Source organism: Labrus mixtus, chromosome 14 (genome assembly GCF_963584025.1).
Source record: "Labrus mixtus chromosome 14, fLabMix1.1, whole genome shotgun sequence".
Lineage (NCBI taxonomy): Eukaryota > Metazoa > Chordata > Actinopteri > Labriformes > Labridae > Labrus > Labrus mixtus.
This window is the reverse complement of record NC_083625.1, coordinates 25,542,331-25,562,583: the sequence shown is the minus strand read 5'-3', so window position 1 is coordinate 25,562,583 and position 20,253 is coordinate 25,542,331.

Below are 20,253 nucleotides of genomic sequence, written 5' to 3'. Positions count from 1 at the left end.
TACTTTTGCAGATTATCTGATAATACTCTGCTTTTTTGAGTGTATGCAATTCAGCTAAATATTTAAACCTGAATAATCCTGCCTTGATAAAGAGTCTGTGTACTCTCTGCATTCCCCTTTAAGAATCATTCCGCTCTTTTCTGTCATATGACTCTTATACTTCTCATTAATGTCTTGCCCCAAGTCTCACACTGTAGCTAAAATATCCCAAATGACCTTATCAATTTAACACAAACGTTGCTTTGTTCCAAACAAAGATTAGACACCTTTGTTTTGACATTCGCTGCATGAGCTTATCATGTTAGTTTGTCGTCCATTTTCAGACACTCTGTTGTAATAAATCCTTCTGTAGACATTAAAACCTTTCATTCTTTCTTTCTTAGCAGACACCATGACGGAGATTTGCTCAAACTTAAGGACCCTTTTTGGATTTTTGTGCAGCGCTAATAGATGTAAACTGCGTCTTTGCTGATTAGTGGAGGGATTAAAAAGGTGATAATACCGGTTCTTAAACATTTAAAAACCAACAGTTACTCTAACTCTTAAGATATCGAATCTAGACATAAAGATAACTCTTAACAAAAGTGCCTTTCTTTTATAAACTTTCATTTATTCAAAAGGCTTAATAATGCTCATAAAACAGTTGCCAGAGTAGTTGTTAGCCCTATCTCTTATAAGTGCAGAGATAAAATGTAAATGTCAGGTTGAAAATGTCACACAGGCCTTTTGGAGCTGATTGCAGATAATCTTTCGCCCTCTTTAAAGAGCTAAGACTCACTGCTGTGTCGACTCAGACGCTGCATATTTATGAATTTCGAGACAAGTCGAGTCGTTTGCTTTGATGTCGTCGACTTGTGTACGTCGAGACTCTGTGACTCATCTCCTTCATACGCTCACCTACACCTTTTGAGTGCGCTGTGGCTGAAGCCTCGACAGAACCAATCGCCCCCAGACTGAACTGAACATAATGATAAACAGAAAATGCAATTATCCTTTAAAAGACGCTCGGCCATTTCGCACACATAAACCCAGGGCAGCTTATGGTAATGACATGAAACCTTTTGCATACGTGTTTATATATCATCTGCCTCAAAGGTTAGGAAGTATAGATTTGATCCGTAGAGATGACATGGTGTCAGAAAAGATGCAGCACATTATGAAAATAAAATATAGCATTTAAAAACTCATGAATATATTTACTCAGCCCTGCCAGGTCAATGCACCTTGATAAGACAAGAAACAAACATAGAGCGTGCACAGACAGCAATAATGTGCATTAAGGAGAATATGTTCCTAATAAACCGATGTCTTAGACATGGTGAGGATTCTCCTAACAGCATGTTCAATGAGACTGCCAATGCAGCTTTGTTTATAGCTCAACATGTTTGGATAGGAAGGGATTTGGCCTCTTCTCTGTAAGGATTTATAAAACAGAACTCCCTGAATGTAGCAGGGATCTCAGTCATAGATTAGCGGGCTAAGAGGGAGCACTGCCACTCAAGGTTCTGCTGTCAATCCTTGAATCTCGGCACTAGGTCAATCAATGGTTCCCCCTGCCCTCGCTACCTCTCTCTCCCCTTTCTCTTCCTCTCTCTCACTCTTCACAGTGATCTTCTCAGATCAGTGGAGGAGGGAGAAAAATCAATGGAGTAAAGTAATCACTTGGCGGAAGATACAGCGAAGGCCCGAGGCCCGCCCAGCTACCTGAGTTCCATTTCACGCATCAGCAGCTGCAACACAAACACACAGCGCTCGCCTGTACTCCCATCTTAAACAACATGAGCAGCGCGACGCTCCGTACCCCCTGTGACCTATTCCTCCCCAGAGGAAACTCCCCAGATTGCACTGCAGCACACCGCCACTGTCTACCCAATAGCTTGGCTATTGATCTGCAGTCCCACACACTCAAGGCTTCTGACAGCCATGGCCGCACCACATTTCCAAAATGCCAAGTAGCAAAAATATGCCTCCCTGCCTCTGACATCATCGGCTAATGCGCACAGGGACGATGTTGTGTCAAGCCCCTGTTCGATAAAGCAATAGTTTTACAGCTTTAAGTTTTATGGTGCAGTGAGCCATTTAATAAATTACACAAAACGGCTCCGTTTGAATTGACGTATTCATCATCAAGCCGAGAGGACTCTGAAAGAGCTGAGGAGAGGAGGTAACAGGGTCTAACACTTAAACTACCAGAACTGTTTGACCAATCATAGCCATCATTACTCACACATTAGTTACATTCATTTTATTGCTGTGTTAAATACTCGATGCTTATTGGTCGATTACAACTTTTAACTCTCTGCTAGGATACATGGCTCTAATCACAGACACTGGATGACAATTCACAGAAAGAAGCCAGAGGAAAAGAATCAGAGGTAAAAATCAAAAAAATTGAAGATGGAACATGAAGTAAACAAACAATTGAACAGTGTACGGGATACGGCAGTGTTTTTAAAGAAGGGGAATAGAAAAGAAAATGCCAACAGACTCTGACAGTGATGAGGCAGATAATGACTCAAACAGAGGCCGTCCTGATTCGTGCACACCTGTTCACCTTGTCCCACTTCACCATCAGTTGAAACGTTCAGTTTAATGTGAGCACAGCTAGCTTAGCTCATTTTAAGAAGGCTTTATAAGCAAACGTTGCAGCTCTGTGAGTCCAATGGACTATCTGTAACGGAAGAAATATTTGAATTTCTAAGCAAAAAAAACACCATTTCCAAATCAATATTTTGTGTAACGAGGAGGACGAAGAAGAGGATCGTGTGAACGAACTGTATTATTAACATTTAGGTTGTAATCCGAAACAATGGATATGTCCGGAACCACACACTACATACTGCCTACTACATACTCAAAATATATATGTACTGTACACTGCATACTGCATGCTAACCCGATCGTTAGTATGCTGTTAGTGTTGTAGTTTGAAAGGTTGAATCATAACAGAAATACACAATCTGGTAAGCAACAGGCACAAACCAATAAGTATCTAACCTCTGAATTTAGCCAGGTCATTAGGTCATGTTCTGATACACATACACACACACCCACCCACCCTTTCCTGGTAATAGACCAGTTTGTCCGGCCAAGTAACTTCTAGGAAATGGTCTTTATATAGCACACATGTTGTAACTGCCCAGTGTGATGATTGCCCATAACGGGATGATTGGGATGCTATAAAAGAACTGCTCCAAGAGAAATAAACAGATCCTCAATTCACAAGCCATAGTCTCTGTCTGATTGTTCAAGAGCATTTACTCTTCTACATTAGCAACATACTAAAATACGGGTCAAGCGACGTATTTCCGCTCTGAGCTCCGATCGATGAAGTAGCATTAAGCTAACGCGACCGTCTGTCCGAACATATAATTCAACAATAAGCAATTGTCATTACTCATACAACTGCAAAGTCATTTTATTGTTATACATGTCAAATGTATTTCAGCACAGAACTTTTATTTTATCTGCTAGTTGGCTGGCGAGCTCTGCAATTGGATAGTCTGAGAGACGCAGTGCATTGTGGGGCAGATTACTATGACCAGTATGCTCCTTTTTCATACTCAGAAGTTCAAGCCGATCTAGTATTTAGATCTGGGTATTTCTCACATACACAAAATTGCATACTAAGATTTGGATCATACTACATTAAGTATGAATGTTTGGACACTTAGCTAACAGCTAACAGGCAGCTGTTAGCTAGCAGGAGTAAGGCTTCTACTTTTACCAAGTAAAGTGAAACTCTCTTATTATCTAGTCAGTGCTACATGTTTCAACTCACAGCTGAAGTATTCTGTGGATTTTTTGTTGGTCGTAGTTGTTATTTACTTTTAGCAAGCATTTCATTTTTAAAATTTAATTTAATTCATAATGTTTAAGTTGTACATGTTCACAGGATAATTCAATGTTTTGTAGTAGACCTAAAGTTATATTAGTATTTAAACATACAATACTTTCAATTTTATGACAATGTTTTGTGTGTGTGTGTGTGTGTGTGTGTGTGTACTTGCCGGTAGCAGAGAGGACTCCCATGATTCCCCGCTTGATAAAGGCCCCCCTGGAGGCGGAATCTACATATTGTATCTTTAATGCAACAACAACAAAATCATTAGCCCCTGCTATAGACATAACTCCCCCAATCACTGATGTTCATGTTGGCGATGCAGCTAAGCTAATTAAACTTTCATCTCCGTTTGTCCAGTATTTCTTACACTCGCTCGACCTCTGATCCCTCTCTCTCCAGCTTACATTTGGAGCGGCCTGCTATTACCTTTGGCTGCGGCTTGAGAGGAGAGTGGGTGGAGGGTCACAGCAGGTGGCGGGCAGAAGGAGCCATGGGTGGGTATTTGTTTAACAATTCTAAAAATGCAAATGATAGTATACACTGAAGAGAGTCTATGCTAACAAAGGACCTAAGGGAGAGGTCAGCAGAGTTTCAGAGGGGTCATGCAAAGGAGGGATGGACGGCGTATTAAATCCTAACAAGGCAGATTTCAGCATGTCCCCTGGTCTCATCCGCCATGTTGTTTATGTATGGGGTCAATACGGGCCAGTCTTTTCTGCCGGGGTTATCCATTTTAAGCTGACCTCGTTCGGCTTTAGTAGCTTTATTAGTTTGTATTGAAGCAGAGGGGAGGGCAGCTGTGAACTGTGAAGTATGAGGTTATGTTTTTGAAGACAGTCGGCTCTTAATAAACTTATCAGACATGCTTGAATACTTTGAGCAGGAGAATAAATATGCAGTAGTTAGTCTTAGAAGTGGGTTGAAAAGGGCGTTTGAAATAATTGACTGCAAATTTAACTTGTTAATTTAAATGACATATGCAAGGAAAAGTCTGATCTAACGGAAAGAAGGAAGATTTGTCTCATAACTGTTGTTTACAGCAGATTAAAGTACAATCAGTCTCTGTGAAGCTTTTAGGTTTATTTTCTCTGAATTTTTTTTATGCAATTGAACACAGAACCAACATATTTTCCCGACAGCAGCATTCTGTTAGGAGGTTATCTAAACTTACTGTTTGGAAAAGAAGAGAAAACATCCGGACACTACCTTAAAGAATAATCATTTTATTTTCTTTAAGTTGCACCCTTGCTCGTTGTTTCTACAGATGTTCTGGACTCTGTTTTAAGGCTCTTGCTCCATCCAGCAGAGGTTTATAATGTTTGTAAGAAGCTGTATACTCTGGTTGAACGGAGGATAAGCTGAACTGTTTAAGTCCCTTTAGCCACAGACAGCTCTGCTCATTTAGACACAGACTGATGCACATCCTCTTTGGTTTAAGGAAGGAGTTTGTTTAGCTTCGATGGTAGTTAGACTCCATTAAAAATTGACATTTATCACTAAGCGAGCAAGGCACCGACAGCTTTAGGGATCCTCATGAAAAAGATTTCTTTGGCCTGTAGTGTCTCTTACTGTAAATGATTTTACAGCAGGTGTATATCGACTCTCTGCTGTCCGCTCAGAGAAACTTGGCTAATCAATTCAGCAAAAACATGTTTGAGCCATGTCAGGCGGAGTTTAGGGAGCACCCCCCCCCCCCCCCCCCCCCCGCTGCAGGAACGTGGTCACAGTCAAGGCCAAGTCTCCAGGATGTTGACAGCACAGAGATTACTCAGTGGCAAACTTTCAGCTCCTCCGTTAGCTTATAGGCAGAACGTGTTCCTGAGTGGCGCAGGGTCACCCTGATCTCTGATGACTCTCCTCCTCCTCCTGCTCTCTCTCTCTCTCATTCTCCCTCTCCTTGTCTGTGTTTTTTTTTGTGATGTTATCTTTTCACTCTCCTCCCACTCGCTGCTGTTCCCTGAAGCTGTCTCGGGGATGAACGCCTCATTGTTTTTGTCCTTGCTCTGCTTTCCAGAAGTGCGTTGCTGGATGTTGATGTCGAGCTGCTTCACACTCCGTGTGACCTTTTGTCTCTTAAAGGAGGGGAGGTCACGTCGAGGCCAATTACACTTTATTCAATTATGCGTTTGACTTTGAACGCATCCAACTTCAGTTCCAGTCATCGAGTTGGTTCCCAGTGTTCCTTCCTTTCATTTTTTCCTTTTACAAAATGAGGACATGATCATGCTTTTGCGTCGAGCAGCTGAACTTGTTCCTCTGAAATCTCACAGAGAAAACTTAAACTTCTCTCTTTCTCAGGGATTTTTGGCCACATATATTTATAGCCAAATTACTCAGTTTTTCTGCAATCATAAACCACTTACATTTTTTTTAAAGTCACGTAGAAGTAAACCAAAAGTTGATTAAATCTGAAAATATGTTGAAATACAAATCATTAAAATGAAATTAATTTGAATAATAAAAAAATATATATATAGCCTATAAAAAGAGTTATATAATAAGCGTAAAAGTTACAGTGCAGAGTTTAAAATCTTATTAAAATTGTTGACTGAAAGGCAGCTGTGAACAGGTGAGTCTTCAACCTCGATTTAAAAGAGCTGAGAGTTTCAGAGAAGAAGGACACAGAACAATTTACAGATATTAAAACATTATGTACAAGTTTCCCTGATTATAAATTAGATAATAGAAACAGAGCACCAGAGGGGAAAAAGTCACCACAGTTTGCAACCAAGTAAAGAAAGACTAAGAGAAGTATTGTCACCTCTTGTCACGCATTTCAAAGGATTAACAAATATTACCACTCTCTTTTGCTTGTTTTTCTTTTCAGTGATGATCCAACTGGAGGACCATAAATTCATATGAATTCAGTTAAAAAATATATATTTTTCATCCATTCATGAATCATGATCACCTCATAAAGGGATAGTTCAGTATTTTGAAGTGTATGAGGTACTTAGTAAGTATATGAGCCACAGGGGATGTTGCTCAGAGTGGCCCCTTTAAGGAGAGACCGGCTGGAAGCTATAGGCTATACATCGCTGCAGACAGGGTCGTTTGTTTCAAGTAATGGATGTGATTTCAAGAGAAAAAACGAGCTATCCCTTTAACCTGACAAAGATCAAAGCCAGGCTTTCAAAAGATCAGCTTCAACATCTTCTGTTTGTCAAGATCCAGAACTTTTTATATTCACCTAGCTGTCTAACATCTGTATTCCTGTATCCTCTTTTCCCCTCCTGACAATCAGTTTTTAACTTCATATGCCTAAACTCACTTCTGGTTCCTAAAATCTACATAGTTATGAAACGTATCAGTTGCAGAAATGTCATTTCATTTCCAGCCTGATGTGATTTGGATAATTAAAAGACATCTGACTAATTAAGTGGTTGCATGTAATCAAATTAATCAAGCTGACAGATCTCATCATTAAAGAAGTAACATGTGTCTGTTTAAGTGTTCCCTATAGACCAACTCTAGCAGACATGACATGTGTAAACTGATGAACTGTATCTACTTTGGATCCACAGAGCTCTTCAAGCTGTTCTCTCTCCGTGCACCTTGGTAGTTGGTGAAGTTGTAACAGAAAACCCTGCTCTGCTTTTACAGGACTTTGGTTCCACAACCAGGATTGTATCCAGAGGGGTGGCCTGGGGTGGAATGGGCCCCCCATGGAGTCTGACAGGCCACCCCTGGTGCCACCCTAAATCATGTTAACATCATCTTATTGGACTGGGTTGCAAAAGGCTGCTGGCATATATGTCTGTGCAGATCATGATAGCACATCTGTAACTTATTTAAATAGTGACTTTGGACAAACATGTTCTTTTGGACAACTTAAATTAACTTTCAGACTAATGACATGAGCAGTACTTCTCAAGAGCGTGACGGTCTCGCAATAAAAATTCTACAGACTAGAAGGCTTTCCTATTTTTACCACAAGCTGCACACACAGCAAAACTAGACACGATGATTTGTAGAGACTTATATTGACGTGTTGGGCAACATGTATATTTACCTCGGTACAATATGCAGGACAGACATGGAAATAAAAGTAGTGGTACACTTCTGGTGTGATTTTCAAAGTAAAAGCCCAGTATGAAGAAACTCCCTTAATTTGTACAATTTATTTTTTACTCTGAGATGGAGCAGAACAGTTTTTTTTTTTTAAACAAGTTACTCTCAAGGGACTTAGTGGGTTCCCAGCAAAAATGTATTTAAAACAAAGTCAGAAAACCTACACAAGCTATAAGTAAATAATATAAATAGATAGATAACAGCAGATTAAGGACAGTATTTCTACTGGTCTCTCTCTTTCACTGTCTTCCTCTTCAAGTGTCTCCCAGAGTCTGGAGGGATGTCTTTCTCTGTATGTACAAAAACATTTGAATAATGTAAAAAAAAAATTGTTTTATGAGAAGCTTATTCTCGCAAACTAGTTTAAAAGATGTTTAAAAGACACCCATAAAGGCAAAAAGAAAATAAAGCATTGTCATAAATCACTGTAAGTACATCATGTCAAAAGCCCAATGTAAATCTATTCCTCTCTTTCTCTTCTCTCTTTTTGTCTATTGATTATGATTTACAATTGAGCACATGTCTCTCTACCCTTACCATTAAAGAATACATCTTAATAACATTTACAAGACCAATATATAATAAATATATACAGTTTAGAGAGTTTATAGAGGTAAAACTTTATTAACAAAAACAGGATCGACAGCAGCGATACAATACAGCCTGTCTGTATACAGCCAGTGTGAAGCGGATTATAAGATTTATATTTAAAACGTAAACCCAGGAGTATAACATTTATTGATTCTTGTCAGCATTTAAAGTAAATATGATCATTGGAGACAGAAAGGGTTAATAAAGGCTTTGATATTTGTACACATACTTTGTTCACCCTCTGTATAAAGCATGCAGTGCCTCAGTTTGTTCACCCATAGTCCAAAAGGTTCATGTCCATAACATACAAACACAACTTTGTATTTCAAAATAAAATCATTTTAGCTTCAAAGACTTTCAATCCCTGCAGAGAAGACATATCTGATGGCTGTTTTATCCAATTTAAAGAAACTTTGTTTGTTATAAATGTAAAACTTCATGTTAAAGGCAACTCTCCCCGATGGTAAAAAAAAAGAATATATTATGGAAAAAAGGTTGGACTAACAGAGCACCATATTGTGTTTGACAACTGCCAACTTCTAATCAGTTGTCTTCCAGTTGTTCCGTGTTCTCTGAAGCCGTCTCACACCACATGTTGAGGCGCCATCCATCTGTTTATGCAGGTTGTGTCTGTTTATTTTCTATTCTGATCATGCGCGGCGGCGGGTTTTTCACACAAATCAAGTGCACCTTCAGATGTCGTTTCTCCACAGGGGGCTGAGTGATCGAGGAGGAGATGCTGCGCCTCCTCATGAGGGCTCTAAAATTGATGTGCCCTTTTGGTTCTAGTGAGGGTGACCTTAAAAAATCAGAAACACTCAGCGAGCGGCCCAGTCACTGTCTCACCGCTGATCAATCTCAATCCTGCACTCAGCTCTCCTCAGACTGTGGAGCAGTCGAACGCGGACTGCTCATGTGCTTAAATTCTTTGTTATGTGCGGGCAGGTTGAAAGAATGCCACACAGCCTTGCAGTCAGATTGTGTGCGCTTTGTTGAATATTGAGTGAATGTCTCGTGCATAACTACATTATGTCAGATAGTGAGACAGCCCTGATGGAAAAAAGAAAGCTATTAGAGAGGGTGTATGAAGAAGCAGATGGTCCCAGAATTCAAATGTGGCAGGCCTTGACTACCCCTGACAAGCTACTAGAATCTGACATCCTCTCAGATTCAGCGAGGAATAATTTTTTAGGGGGGGGGGGGAGTGTCTTTGAAGCCGGAGGAAAGGATGCAATCAAAGCTTTTATCAGCAGCAGGCTCAGGAGTCATTATCACACTTTGTCTGGCTTTGCATTAAGTTATTTGATAATTACCGTTGTCCCCACAGATTTCTCATTAGGATGTTGACCTTGGGGAAGGTGCAGGCACCGTTGACATCTTCACTACAGAGCGGAACATGCTCGCATAATGCACATGGAGGGGACACTCTGATCGCATTGTCCGCTGAGGGCCAACTGGAGCGGAAAAGGCAGCGAAAGTTCAGGAAGCGTGGATAAAAAACTGAATGTGATGAAGTGCTGCAAGGGCAAGACGTCTTCAGCGACCCCCCCCCCCCCCCCCCACCCCTACCTACTTCCCTTGCTTTCCCTCATACACACACAGTGGGATTTCAAACGCCAGGACACACATACACCCTCCCTGCAGCCCATTACCTCAACCTGCCTCTCCACCTCCCCCTGACCCTGTCATCCCGTCCTCCCCCCCACCCCCCCTCCAACTCCCTCACCGCCTATCTGCCGCCGCTCTCCAGCCCTCCACCTGTTCTCTCCCCTCCCCTCGCTCCCTCTCCTCCCCGGCAGCTCGGCTCTCTGTTGATGTCAAGGTAGGCAGCACGGTGAGTAATTCTCCCAGTGATACCGGCTCCTGACCTTTCGTTGCACCTTAAAGAGAGAGGGATTTCTCTGCCCTCCTCAGCGGCGTCACTCCTCATCTGCCGTGACGGCTCCTGATGCATTCTGGGGGCTCTGGCCTGGCCCTGGACTGTGAGCAAAGGAGGAGTGTGTGTGTGTGTGTGGGGGGGTGGTGGTGCTGGTGCTGTCAAAGCGCAGAGTGTCATGGCTGACCCCCCAGGTGGTCCGCAGGCTGACAGCAGACAGACCTGCTATTTGTTGCCTGAAACACCTCTGAGGAAGATGTCAGGTGGCATCACAGGCGCACATCACCTGCCCCCGAGGCCTCTCTATGCACTCTGCCTTCACTTTTATGAACAACCTCCATCCACACACCCTACAAGTGACATGCATCACATCCATACAGCTGCCACCAGCCCTTGAGCAATGTCCTTGTTGGGGTGTGATCGAAGACCTCTTGCTTCTTTAACTGCGGCATCATCACCGTAGAGATGGAGCCTCTTTGGAAATCCTTCTCAGAGAGCCAAATGTTCAAATAATACACCTTACTCTGTAGTCATAATCCTGTGTTTGAGGGTTCCTGACAGTCAGCACTGTGGTTCAGAATGGGGGGATGTGGGGGGGTCTACGCTGTCCTGCGGTTTGTCATGAGAGCCAGGTGTTTGATTTCCTCGCTGCTGTAGAAAACACAAACAGCAAACATATTTGATAACATGCCATCACAATGAGGCCATGAGATGAGAAAACATGAACAAAGACTGTACATAGGAAGTCCAGGTAGCCCAAATGATTCTGTTTTGAAGCTTTGACTTTGGCTATATTGCTCCTTCCATACAGTCTGTGCTCAAGGCTTGTTTTTTTCATCTGCTGGTTAATGAGGTTGCTAACAACATTGTTTCAAATCAACTAAAATGAGCTGTCATAGCTGGCCAGGGTTGCTTTTTTAATTTCTCCAAAGAAGCTAAAAGAGCTTGCAAAGTGTGCTTGTGCTTGCTTGCTCCCATATGAGTAGGGAGAGCTCGGCGGGTGAATGAAATGACACGGGGAAGCAAGAGGAACTAGAAAGAACAAAAAATATGAATTCTGAGGTTGAAGAAATCAATCAAGTCATGACTAACACTTAAAGATCTGAGACGATGGTGTTGTGGTTAGCATTGTCACCTCACAGGAAGAAGGTTCCTGGTCAAATCATGAGGCCTTTCTATGTGGAGTTATTTGCATGTTCTCCCTCTGCATGTGTGGGTTACCTCCAGGTGCCCCGCTTAACACATGCCCTTATGTTAGGTTAAATGGTAACTCTACAAATGCCCGTGAGTGAGTGTGAGCCTGAGATTATAGGTCAGCCCTGTGATTGACTGGTAACCGGTCCAGGCTGCACCCTGCCTTTCACCCAATGACCGCTGGGATTGGCTCCAGCCCCCTGCTACCCCAAAATGGGATAAGCGGTATAGATGGATGGATGGATGAATTTAAGCTAAGTAGCGCAGTATGATCTGTGCAGCATGCATGCTAATATATACAGACATATCAATAATACGACACTAAAAATCAACCCCCCTTCTTTGTATAATTAATATTAATCAACATTAATCAGACAGGAAAACTTCTTTCATGGATCCAACCCTCAAGACATGGACAGTGCCAGTGTCTGAATTAGCTGTGGTGACACCTAGAAAACAGCTAGCAGCACAAACCTGTCACTTAAAACAGCAACACCCATAAAAGTCTGATTTATATGAACATTACTTCAGCTCTAGTTATAGATTAATTACTGTATTTTGTAGCAGTCTGTAGATGCATTTATTTCTGTTTTATTTTAACATTGAGCCAAATAGGATTCGTTTAGCTCCTAGTGGTGACTCCAGGAACTGCAGTCTTTGTCATGTCCTTCTTGCTCATTTGTGCAGCAGCCCTGAAGGTTACAACATAGCAGAAACATGACAGTGAACTGGGAGTGTCTGTGGATGTCACTGGTTAGGGTCGAGCCAGTGAAAGTCACAGTTATAAAATATAAAAATGGATTTAATTTGAGATCCTGTCTCTGTCCTCCTCGCCCTCTCCTCTCTTAGCCTCTTACAGCGAGCCAGAAGAATGGGTAATTGCTGACCAGAAAACAGGTTTATTTTGCTTATCCTATTAAAAAGCACACATGGTGACAACGTCCTTCCTGTGGCACGGTGCGATCACAGAGGCAGCACTAAATGCTCTCCGCCTCACACACTTGGATGCACATGTAGGGGTGGGAATCTCAAAATTAGAAGTGGGATCACACCGGCAGTATAACAAGCGTCAGTTCCTGTCTCTTTTTTTTTTTTTTTTTAAGGAGGGTGTTAGTTGTCGAACAAGCGTCTTGCTCAGGAGTCCTAATTTCCTCACAGTCCCATAGCGACAGAGCCTTTGTCAGCGACGGGGGGCTTTGTAGATATTTGCGTGCCTGGGGACAGATTTTTTTTATTATTATTATTCTAAACAATGGAGCTCACACTGGGACAGAAATGGGTCACATGTGGATTATCTTTTTTTTGTCTGTTTGTTTGTTTTCTGACACCACTTTCATTGCGTGCTATATTTAGACGTTGTAAGGAAGCGTTTCATTACCGTGCCTTTGATAAAGCGGTGGCTGAGTTGTGCAGCAGAAAACGTACAGCGGGGCCGCTTTGAGTCATCAAATGAAAACACAGATACCCGTCTGATCTGCAGCTCAGCTTTTTACACTGAAAAGTAAAACTCCTTCACATCATGGCAACATGCTCGATATAAAAGGTACTGACTGAAGGAACGACATCCGCGTACTGTATAAGCTGTTAAATAAGAAAACATTTAAGACGTTCAAACTCTCGGCCCCGAGAGCAAAACGATAATCTGTACCTTTCTTACAGGTCAAACATGCATTTCTAACATGGTGTTAAAATAAATATCATGATACTTTCATTCTGCACCAGTGCACCCATCAGCCTCATATACACACTCATCATGGATGTGATAAAGTCTTTTCACTGAAACATTGTATCTTGAAGGTTACAAAGTTAGTGAGACACACATGTAGGCTGACACATGGGGGGCTGCCCGAGCAGTTATGAATTCGTCACTTTCCTGTTGGGCACCTCGGCAGAGCTCAGGAAGTGTCCTACCACCTCTCCAGCTACCGGACCAACTTCCATGCTTTGGTCCGCACTGGGACCTGAACCAGTGACCCTCCGGTTCCCAGCCCTACAGACTGAGCTACTAGCCTAGCACCAGAGGCTACTGCCACCCCAACTTTGCCATGAATAGAAGTTACATAAACTAAATAATACAGCAAATAAAGATTTGGATGTCATTGAAAATGTGACTGAATCTCAGATAAACAACTACTTACAAAAGCCTCTTTTTGTCGATTGTGTGCAAAGAACTTTACATCTTATTGATTTTCTCATAAAATAAACATAGTAACAGTGATTGTTTTATTCATTGAATGCACAAACTACTTACAGAGCAGGATGCATGGTTTTGACTCAATAAGTGACATATTAGAGCGTACAAACACTCTGCATATGCTTTTATTTTCATCAGAGAATTCACCCTTAATGATATATGGTTACCCTGAGACCACCACCCCACACCTCATCCTCTAATGAACACAGGACACAACAGCACTGATGCACCTCTGAATGATCCGCAGCGTTACAGTGCTTTGTCATCCTGCAGTCGTTAACTCCGTTTATAGCCCTCACAGTCACACGGTGTGGGTAATTAGCCCCGCTGTCACCACACCAGTGGGAATGAAAGGGCACCTCGTGACCTCTGGGTCACTCAGGATCAGAGGTCACCTCAGGGCCAACGGTGAGAGCGGTGAGCACACATCATCGATGGAGCAGTATGAGCTCAAAGAGGGTCCGCTGAGCCTCATTATATCTCTCAGTGTATCTGAGAGAGTGACGACCTACAGTGACACAGTGGATTATGTAAAAGAGGAGTAAACAGGAGGTCTGGCTGCCCTCTCCTCTTTGCAGCATTACTGTAAGGTTGAAGGGTGAATGTGGCCCGGGGGTTACCACGGTGACGGCCTTACAGAGACTGACATTTAAGACAGAAATGACATCAAGTGTGGCACCGCTGTGCCCTGTGGCCGACCACCACATGGAGACAATGTCAGCGTGATCTGACTTAGCCCCAAAATGCTGCAGATCCCCCGCTCTCTATGACGACACACACACAATGACACACACACACAATGACACACACACACACGCGCTTATATCCCTTACACATGTCAACTGCGTCTCATGTCAAGTGCCAGTTAACAGGATCTGCCACCTTCCAGATGTGGATGTACTGTTCTTGCCGTAGGCTGGATTTAGCTGCATGAGATTTACCCAAAACACACAATAAATGTTCTTTTATTTTTAGACTCTTTTTGGTTTATCCTTTTTTTTTAACATTGGGAACATTAAAGCTAAATCCTAAGTGCCACATTTAAAAGCATCGGCTATAACATCATTTTCAAAATGAGGCCCAATCACTGGATTTATTATCTCTTCTTTGTTTGTTCAGTAACAGCCCTTGATTGGCTAAATGTCCTCAAATGTTACAAAACTTTGTTAACAGAACATGAATGGTGAACATGTGTTAATAGATGTCTTTGCACATGAATGTTGCTGATTGAAAGTTTCTAGAAAACCCTTGGCGTACATCTTCAGCAACAGTTTTGAAATTTAGGAGGCATCTCTCTTGGCCTCCAAAAATAAATCATTTTTGCGCTTTACCAAACACCTTACAGATAGTCAGCCATTTTTAATTTAATTTGAATGTCTTTGTTTCTGCCCACATACAGAGGTCATGTATGAAAAAACTCCTCGAGCAGGTTCTTCATCTAAATAGATCTTAATGATGCAGAGTCGATCAGATCTTGTGTTTGTATTTTTATATTTCCCCCAAGGGAATTATTTTTATCCTTTAACAATGTTCAATCAGACACATTTCAAATTTAAAATACAGACTAAATGAACAAAGATTTCAAACACAAATAAACCAAATGCAAGCACAACTCATTACATGTTCACACATTATAAACGTATCCCTGTGCAGGACTCTGCTGTCTCTGTGCAAAGCTAAATGAACCTTATGTCATATTTGGGAAACATTTAAAAGCCTTATTTATCCTTACTTCAATAAAATCAAATAAAAAAAACTGGATAGTTTTTCAATAAATATGAATGGGGAATGGCTTGCATCACATTCACTAAACATCTCAGACTGAACTCTCCTCTTTTGTCTGTTTTCTCTTTTGACTGTCTTTTGAGTGTTTTTGTTTAGTGCCGTCCGTCAGATGTGACACTCATGATGGATGTGCAAAATAAAAAGTCTTCTCTATTTGCTATTGTCTCATCCATTTAGGTTGATATCAGTCTTGATTTGGGTGAAGTGAGTTTTTTAAATGAAAGGGTTAGGGTCAATAACTCCCCTTAAATGCTTCAGTAAAGAGTCTGATTGTAAACATAAGGAGCAGAAAATACTGATTCAGGAGATAAAAAGTAGGTAACAAGTGGTCAGACCCGTTAAGAACAGATACCTAAAAAAGTCCTCAGAGGTGTTTTACTGTAGCAGCAAAATAAGAAATAGATTTCATATCATACAAGAGCAAAACTGAGAGAAAAATATGAATTACCGTTGTCTTAGCGAGTCACTGTGTCACCCTGCAGCTCTCAGTATAACACAGTCTAAGAACTCCCATTATCGTATTCATACATGGCACAGTGACCTCTGACCTTACATTCAAATGGTCCATTTCAGGAGAACTCACAGGAGCACAGGAGAGAGATGAGAAATGATTTTCTCCCCATTTTGCTGAGAGCTTATCTTGGACCGAAGCTGTATTTTATAAGAGATCTGTTTTGGTGTCCTACATAAGTCATCAGAACTACAACTCCCAAGGAGAGCGGGGATCAGATAGGGAGGTCCAGCATCAAGGACAGGGAAGCCATTTAAAGGTGACATTTCAGTCAACGCAGCAGATGCAGACAATCTATCTTCCCCCCTCCGGCTCTATCTCCTGCCCTCGTTTTTACATCCCTATCTCCACTCTCTCTCTCTCTCTCTCTCTCTCTCTCTCTCTCTCTCTCTCTCTCTCACTCTCATTCTCTTTCAGCTTTCTTTCTGCTATCTTTCTCTTTTGCCTCTTCCTCCTCTTCCTCCCTCCCCCTGCTCCTGCTCCACGCTGTGACATGCTGACAAGGCAGCAGGGAGGAAGCGCTGTGTAATAAAAGAAAGCACTAAGGATAGGTTGAGCAGGGTTAACCTCATGTTGGGTAATGTTACTTTTTAAAGTAACCAACTGACAACAGTAGTGCCTTATTACCAAAAATGAAAAACCCCTTTGCGACCCATTACACATGGCAGATATTATTATCCAGACGGCGTGTAGCCTGCTGTATGTCTATACCTTTAAGTCTAGCATTCCTGTTTCAGAGCTGCAGTAGCAGCAGCGTCTGTCTGCTCCTCAACAGGCCTCACCACTTGTGTTGTGAAGCTGTGTCTAACTTGCAGATGCTTCTTCAAATTTGAAGTAACGCTCTTGGCAGCTGACAAGCACTCAGCTACATTTCACTGTGATGCTGTTCTTGTCTCTTTCGCCCCAAAAGTTAAAATAACAGGAATGTCTTCTCTGCCCTCCTGCTAGTTAAATGAAGAAGTGACACAGCTGTTGGTTTACTTTCAGTCAGTAAGCAGGTATCTGCAAAGAAGAACAAGAGAAACTCCTGAAGTTATTCACTGTTTCTGATACTGAAATGTCAACTTCCAACACTGTCCCGGGTCACATATTACTGAGAGGTCGGTTAGAGCAGTGGTTCTCAACTGGTGGGTCGGGACTCAAAAGTGGGTCGCAGAGTCGGGGACTGTGTGCCTGGAAGTAAAAGTTGTCAAAAAGCCAATGCAGTGCTTTGTAAACCTTAGTTTTGTACCGTCTGAGGTCCTAACTGTACACATTTTCATTAACTCAATCTGATTGGTTGAAAAGTATCCAAAATTTGGGTCGCAATTTTGACAAGGGAGTTGGTAGTGGGTCCTGAGGCTAGACCAGCTGAGAAGCACTGGGTTAGAGTATATTGTGACACATGAGATCTCCAATTCAAGTAATCTGTAACCTGTCAGTTAATTTCATGACGACAAATGGAAAGAAGAAATTCAGCCCCCGTTAGCCTGTGTTGCTTCATCCGCCATTTCCAAGTTGTTCTTTTTACATCCTGAGATCCCCTGCCGTCCCGTTCGACAGGGAAAAGTTCCTGCTGTGAGGGACATCATGACTGAATATTTATCTCAGGAATATTTCAGGGGCTGACGGGTCTACTGACAGTCCTGTAATGTTCTAGATATTTTCCAATGTGCATTTGTGAAAACAGCTTTCATCTTTCTCTTTTTGCTCTTCTCCTCTTCCACCTCTCCTCCCCTCCTCCTCCACTCCGTGACGTGCTGACTAGGCAGCAGGGAGGAAGCAGGGTAATAAAAGGAAGCGCTAATGAAAGGTTGAGCGGGGTCAACGTCCTCGCATACCTTCACCGGACGAGGGGGAGGTGGGGGGGGGGAGAGGTCATTTATTCCAGAGGGACGAACTGTTTCACTTTTTGACTGAGGGAGTGTCCAAAGGTCAGAAGGTGACAGTAAAGGACACCAGGTTGTGACCTCTGGGCTGAGTTTCTGAGTCCTGGGGTCAGGGGTCGGCACGGGAATGCAGGGTGACCTGGAGGTTGGGTGCGAGGTCAAAGGTGTTGTCTCCATCCCCCGACTGGACGAACATGTCGGAGTTAATGTGAAGAGTCCTCTGTGTTGTTCCTGAGGCTGGAGGTCACACTGTACCTACTGAAGGTGTAGCTGTGATTTAATATTATAATTACACACAGAGGAGGGAGCATAATAAGAACTGATGGATCATATTATAGTCACACTGTCACAAGAAGAATTACAGCCTTTAATTACACTCTTCAAATATAACTGTTGCTGCATTGGAGGAAATTTATGTTACTAATATAAGATCCCATGACAGACCTCCCAGAGACCTGCACACTGTGAGCTTTTACAACGCTGAAAGATATTAAATAATTCAAACATACACTAATACATACACATGTAGAATATTTAAAACTAAGGACGATAAAGCTGAAAAATGATTCCATACATTTCATTACTGTTACAAAAGAACTGCTGCTGTATTAACAGGACGGATTTCATCTGTGGTGACGGATGACATGAGCGGATGAGGAGGTGTGACACTGCCATCTACAGGAGGGATATGAAACAGCAGGAGGACACGCAACTTTTGCTCTATTGAAGTTTTGAGGAGTCACAGATGTGTTTAAAAAAAAGAGAATTCATCTGAAGAGAAAATAATATGGATGAATAAATATTCTAGAGTTACTCTCTAAGCATTTGAAATATAAGGAGGCATATAAATAAATATAAATTATTTATAAAAGATAAATAAGCAAATGGAAAAAGATAGGAAAAAAATAAACAAGTGTGGCAATAAAAAATGGAAAAAGATCAACTTGAAAATTTTAAACACAGCGAAAATGACTTTTTTTTTATTCATGCGTTATTCATTTTCATGTGTTTGTTTATGAATTAAAATATAGCCTAAAATGCCAATGATTATGTGATTTTGTCTTTTATTTCCACATTTTTTTAAATTTTCATTTTGTACAGATTTACTCTTCCATTAGCTCTTATATGACTCAATTTAGTTTAAAAATATATATATAATTCTGACAAGACTTGAATGTGTCTAAGAAGGACAAAAAGCCTGCAACGATCAAAGAACTCTGCAGGGTTGAAGTTTGTGGAAATGTATAAAACAAATGGGACATACTGCTGGATTATTTCACTACACAGTAAACGACATAAATGTGACCTTCAGAGGTCAGTCTTTCATTGTGTCTTATTTATTTATGTATTAGGAAACAAAGGCCTGCTGTATGTGTAAATTGTTAAACAGTAGAGGGCAGCACACAGGCCTACAGTACAGGAGGAAGTGTCTGGGCCCCTGAAAGGCAGAGTGAATGTGTGTGCATGTGTATTGGATCAGTAGCGATAGCCTCCTGGCTAACATCTGACTCCTCGGTCTGGATCTGATAAGCTTTGAGAGCCGACTGAAAAATAAGTTATTGTTGCCTTTCGGTCAAATGCACGAGCCTCTTTTATTTTGAAAAGGTCCTGGTGCAACTATGCAGAAGCGGCTCAGAGATATGAAACCAGAGCAGGATTTCCCACCAGCTCTGTTGCCGTTCAGTACCTCTGACTGTGACAGATGTTCTGCAGCAGCAGCCACAACATATTAAACATGCAGCCATAACATTTTTTAATAAGCTGCAGCATTATTAGCTACTTAAAGGATTGTGAGTGAAAACCGCTTGAGCCGCCAGAGGTCTGCGCAAACCAAGGTTGTCCAAAGGTTACACAGGCGTTGAGGTGCTGAGGTGCCTTTGGGGACCAGGTACACAATCCCCTCACGTCTCAGCGGGACTGAAGATCAGACTTTGGGCTTCTGCGTGTGTGGATGTGTGTGACTGAGTGAGTGTGAAAAGGGAAAACAAAAAGCTTCATGCTCAGTGAAAAATAGAATCAACCCCTCACTCAGGTTTCCCTTGCTCAGTGTTTCATACAGAATGACCGTGTTACTGTGGTCTGGTCTGAAGATATTTTAGTACATTAAAAATATTTAACAGCAAAATAAGGCCTGCATATGTTGCACCACAATCATTTATAGCAAGGGCATGATACAATTGTTTCTCTGCAGAGTATGTGACTGTCAGTATAGACCCATCTTACTACAGTAGAGTAAAGTGAAGGGAGGCTTTGCATTGTTCTCCTAAAAAATGAAACATTCATAAATATAAATTAAACAGATGTATAAAAAATCCCTCC